We start from the raw sequence: 6,000 nt of genomic DNA on the forward strand, positions 1-6,000 counted from the left end.
TCAGTTCTGTAAGTAAAGCGTACCTCAGGGATGTCGGGATTCCTCCAAATTTCTTTGTTTAATGTTACTAGGGCATGCCCGTACTATATATATATCTAAAATTATATCCCCCCCCCCCCCCCCCTCTATTTACATGAAATGGTTTGGTCCATTCGCAAAGCCAAAGCGAACGGCTTGCGAGTACGGTGGCAATCCCCCCCCTCTATTTACATGAAATGGTTTGGTCCATTCGCAAAGCCAAAGCGAACGGCTTGCGAGTACGGTGACAATCCCCCCCCCCCCCCCCTCTATTTACATGAAATGGTTTGGTCCAAAGCGAACGGCTTGCGGAGTTTGGTAAAGAAATCGCCATAGCTCGGTAACTACTTCTCCGATTAATATGAAACCTTGAAAAGGCACATCCTCGGGTCCCCAGCAATATACCTGGCAAGTTTCAAGTATATCGGACCCGTGGTTGTCGAGAAACAGCGGTCACAGACAAACAAACACACAGACACACAGACACACACACACACAGAGATTACTGGAATTATAGATAGATGAACAGCATTAACGACTGTTTAAAAAGCTAATCATATGTGTTTGTGGTTTATTTTACAAGCCCAGCTCCGCTGCTGTTGGATTCCGATCTTGTTGCCCTCGAATGAGGAGAGGGTATTGCATTTGAGTCTGTTTGTCTGTTTTTTCGCATAGAATAAATATTATTTTCTCTGCAACCATTGGTCCGATTGACAGGAAATTTCCACCATAGGTGCAACCCCACCTGTATAATTTTTTAAATTATAATTATGACGTCACGTGGTTTGGCTGTCATCTTGGAAAAACCGAAAATTTTTGCACCTCTGTACCTCCAAAAGCGCTGAATAGAAAAAATTTAGGCATGGCTCATTGTAAAGAACTCTCCATGGCGAATAAAATATGTTAATGATGTTGTCATAGGTGCCTCCATTATGACGTCATAACGCGACAAGTACAAAACTTCATCCGATCAGATGAAATTTCTTGAGCGTCATGTAGGCATAAATCAGTGGAGAAAAAAATAAATAATGACGTCATCGGTCACGTGGTTCGGTCTCCATATCTATCTATAATTCCAGTAATCTCTGTCTGTACGTTTGTACGTTTGTACGTTTGTCTGTGACCGCTGTTTCTCGACAACCACGGGTCCGATATACTTTTAACTTGCCAGGTATATTGCTGGGGACCCGAGGATGTGCCTTTTCAAGGTTTCATATTAATCGGACAATTACTTACCGAGCTATGTCCAAAAAACGATTCAACCAATCAGAGAGCAGCGAACGATCGCGTGTGCCGAACGTGGCGGGCACACTCTGCCTCGGATGGCACATTTGACAGCGTATTCATTTATTTCACGTTTGCAAACTATGTTGGCGCTATGTTGGCGTTAAACGATGTTTTAAAACTAATAAAAACGAATTTGCGATTCATTCGCTTTCCTGCGCGTTTGTGTACGCGATGGCGATTTCTTTACCAAACTCCGGAAGCCGTTCGCTTTGGACCGAACCATTTCATGTAAATAGAGGGGGGGGATTGTCACCACTCGCAAGCCGTTCGCTTTGGACCGAACCATTTCATGTAAATAGAGGGGGGGGGATTGTCACCACTCGCAAGCCGTTCGCTTTGGACCAAACCATTTCATGTAAATAGAGGGGGGGGATATAATTTTAGATATAGATATAGTACGGGCATGCCCTAGTTTGTTTAAACACAAAAGCCACTGAACCACTGAAACTTAAAAACCACTGAAAATACATCCTGGCGAGGGTTTGCAATCTCTGATTGCTCTTTTTCTTGTTTATCTTGCAGGAGGGACTCAACAGTGTCGAAGAATATGACAAAACGTGCTTAGAAGAAGGGCTTGTTGGAGTCAGTCGAGCAGTAGTTGAAGAATGGGGAGTCAGTACTCCGTGCCAGGTACTCTTTGCCATATTTTATCTGGTTGTAATTGATCTATTTTTTCCATTTAATTTCAGTGTAATTTTTCCATCTAAGCCATGAATTAATCTTTTTTTTTTTTTTTTTTGTTGTTGTTGTTGTATACAAGATCGAGGCTGGTGAAAGAGCTAACATTAATCACACAAAAAAAAATCAAACAGGCACGTAAAACATATAAGGGGAGTGGGGAGAGATGGGGAAGCACACAAACACAACATTTGAGAGCAGGGACATCGGGAGATCTGTGGGAGGGAGAGCGCTTGGGGGGGGGGAAGGAGGCGTGGGAAGGGGGGGGGGGGGGGGGAGAAGTATAAAACACATGGACACTCCTAGAATTTCCAGGAAAGAAGTTGGTATTTCAAAAAAGTGGATCTGGGGTGAATTAGCGGGGGTAGAAAAGATCAAGGTTTTGGATGGGGGAAGATAAGAGATGATGGTGAACAGCTGTTTTAAAGACCTGGAGGGAGGAGTGGGATTGAAGAGAGTGTGGGAGTTTGTTCCAGAGGTGGGAGAAAAGAGGAGTGAAGGTGAGCAGAGAGTCTTGATTTTGGCAGTTTAACCATAAGAGGGTTGCTGCCAGATCTTGTGCGACCTGCAGGAATATTTGGGGGACAGTGCAAAATCTGTGAAATTTAATGTTCTTATTAAAAGTGCCATTTCCTTATTTCAGAGCATTGTGAAAGAAGACCATGAAATGTTTCTTCACGAAGAAGGAAAGTGGAGCTGAAGGACGGAAGAGACAAAAGTTGGAGACTGAGGAAGCCAAGAAGTCAAGCAAGTTCTTCCTGCCCTTCTTTGAAAAGCCCGGAACAAGTTGTTCGACACGTTCCATGGAGTCGCCTGCACCTGCCACAAGTTTGTTAGAATCCGAAGGTGGATCAAGTACAAATGCGTCACAAGCCGAGGAGGGAGTCAAGTCAGATAAATCCGAGTATGACGAGATTAAAAGTGAGGCTGCCAGAGAGAACCTGGGCATGTGGTGGTGATGTTGAGTTTATTGACGAGATTTACCTGACGAGATTGAACCTGACGACACTGAATCTCGTGAACTGGATGGTGTCGAAGAGCCTCGAACTGTCATACCAGAAGTGATTGAACAGCCTGAAATTGGACTTCTGAAGTTCGGCAAGGATACTGGAAAAGCAATTCTGCCTGACGTGTTGAGAACAGAAATAATAAAGCTGGGTTCGAAGTATTTCCAAACAGTGAGGGGCCTTTCCTGCCAACAAATAACCCCTCAATGAGCAAAACTTGGTTCAAGAGGAAATTGGGAAATGGTCATGGTGAGGAAGTGACTCGCTCATGGCTGGTCTATTACCCTTCTAAAAAGTCTGCATTTTGTATCTGTTGTCTTCTCTATTCCTGTTCCTGGTCAGACCATCAATCCTCATTGGAGCAGGAAAGTGGATTCAACCAGTGGAAAGCACCTGAAAGGATTAGTGTTCATGAAAATGCTCAGAATCATCGGGAGTGCTTCACACAGTGGAAAGAAATGGAAAGAAATTTAGCTGAAAACAGAGGAGTTATTGACGCGGAACTTCAGTCACAGATTGAGAAGGAAAAGCAGAAGCGGCATGATATTTTGACGAGAATCCTTCACTGCATAAAATTCCTTGCGACTCAGAACCTGGCTTTGCGAGGACACAGGGAGTCACTTCATCTGGACGATGACTCCAATGTGGGAAATTTCCTTCGCTTACTGAAACTACTGGCCATCTTTGACCCTGTCATGAAAGAACACCTCACTCGTGTGGAAAGTCATCCTGGATCCATGTCTTATCTTTCACCGGGTGTCCAGAACGAATTCATCCACATGATGGCATCCACTGTTTGCCAGAGTTTACTGAGAAGCATTCGTAAAGCCAAGTACTATGGTGTCATGTTCGACTTTACTCCTGATCAGGCACACCGTGAGCAGATGTCAGAAGTAGTGAGGTACGTGGAGTTTGATTTTGAGAGGAAAACAGTCCGTGTTAGAGTCCTTCCTTGGTTTTATCCAGATAAGCCAAAAGGATGCTGAGAGCTTGGTTGAAGACATCTTGAAACAGCTAGAGAAGGACGAAATGGAGCTACCAGATTGTCGGTCACAGAGCTATGACAACGCTGCTGTGATGGCTGGACACAGAAGTGGTGTGTTCATCAAAGAATAAGTGAGAAAAACAACCTGGCAGTGTTTGTGAATTGAGACAATCACTCACTCAACTTGGTGGGTGTACATGCAGCCAAGCAGGATACAATGATGGTCACGTTTTTTGGAACCATCGAAGCTCTCTATGTGTTCTTCTCTCGTTGAACACAGCACTGGGAAAAACTCAAAAACGCCGTGCCTGTGGTTGTTAAGTCGGAGTCCGAAACCAGGTGGAGTGCAAGGAAAGAAGCAGTGAAGCCTGTCAACAAGTACCTTGAGGATATACTTCAAGTTCTCCAGGACATGATAGACAATGAAAACGAGACCAGTGAAACAAGAAGTGACGCAAGGCAGCTGTATAACCGCATGTTGAGTTACGATTTTCTGACTTTGCTAGGATTTTGGAACAAAGTACTCATTCGCATTGACCATATTCAAAAGAGGCTGCAGGATCCTAGCATGAACTTTCACGATGCTGCCCTGGATTTGAAAGCCCTCCGAGATCATTTTGATGATGAAAGAGAAGTGTTGGTCAGTGAGTCACTCTCACTATCAAGCTATCAAGTCGGGCCAACGTGAAAATATCAAGACCTGAAGAGCTTCTCGAATGAATTGTTCAGTGTGGAGATGAGAGCGTCTTCCCCAATCTTCGCATTGCTATTCAGATAATGCTAACCATCGCAGTTTCCATCGCCAGCTGTGAGAGATCATTCAGCAAGTTAAAACTAATACTTTCGTATTTGAGAGCCTCCATGGGTCAAGGCAGAGTCTGTGATCTTGCTCTGCTGAGTGCAGAAAGAGAAGAAACTGACTTTGAGCACATCATAGACCAATTTGCATCAGTGAAAACAAGGAAGGTGCAGTTGTAATTGTAATTGTTAGTTGTAATTGTTGTAATTTTCATGTAGTGCCATAATTTGTTAATTAAAAGATTAACGAGCTTGACTTGTATTTTTGAGCTGATTTTATGGTAAAGTTATCTCAAAGATGGGTGTCAGATGTTGGACAGGGGCATAATTTCAGTGTTGCCATAGGCGCTATTTTCCGTAGATACGCCCCTGCATACAGAACAGGTGAATACACCAAATTATTCCAGTCTGCATAACCACATGAACGAAACACAACTCATAAGATGGAGGCCATAACCAGGGATGCTTTATTCACGCATGCGCACATCTGTTCAGCGCGTCGGTTCATAGACATTCATGACATCAGCTTATTAACAATGATGATGTCAACTTCCTTCACATTCAACTATACAACATTGATCACTGACTTTTTGAAAACAATCAATACCTTTGATCACAACTAAAACGATATTCCATTGAGAAAGCTGAAAAATCAACTTCAAATAAAACTCTGGCACAAAATCATAAAGGTTATTATAAATTGTGATTCAATGTGTGCTTATTATAAGAAAACAAGGAGTGAGACAGATGTCCATGTGGAAAAGTGATTGGTTGGTGTGTGCCCTCGATTTTCTTCTCTTTCAGTAAACCTCAAACTAATCCCCAAATCCACAAAAGTCATCAATGAAATTCTATCTCAATTAGAAAGTGAGGTCATTAGAAAATGATGACAACCAAAGCAACACAAACAAGAGAGTTCAAAGACAGAACACCTTTACCAACGCAGTCTTGACAAACAAGGACATGGGTGGGGACTGCAAGCGGCAAATTTGATTGGTCCTAATGAACGTAACATCTATATAGGCATAGGTGATTCTGTCTGTCCGGGGGTGTGGCTTACTCCGTTAGGAGAATAGCTCCACCAATTCTGAGAGAGGCTTCATGTAAACAAATATCCACCATTTTATTAACTCGCATAGCTTTGAGGCCTGTTTAGTTAGGCCTGTGCTGTCTTGCTCTCTCTGACAGTTTTATTGCAACTCTAATTCGATATATCATTTCATTTTT

General features: G+C 43.0%; 1 long non-coding RNA gene across 1 annotated transcript in view; it reads left to right on the forward strand.

Moving 5' to 3' along the window:
- LOC144890944 (uncharacterized) overlaps window positions 1-6,000 on the forward strand; it is a 99,571-nt gene that overhangs the window by 80,939 nt on the left and 12,632 nt on the right. Inside the window, exon 2 of the long non-coding RNA XR_013622602.1 lies at window positions 1,828-1,935. This is a non-coding gene — a long non-coding RNA (uncharacterized LOC144890944). The remainder of the gene's footprint in view (window positions 1-1,827; window positions 1,936-6,000) is intronic.

The sequence above is a fragment of the Myxine glutinosa genome, chromosome 2 (genome assembly GCF_964187855.1).
Source record: "Myxine glutinosa chromosome 2, kmMyxGlut1.1, whole genome shotgun sequence".
NCBI lineage: Eukaryota > Metazoa > Chordata > Myxini > Myxiniformes > Myxinidae > Myxine > Myxine glutinosa.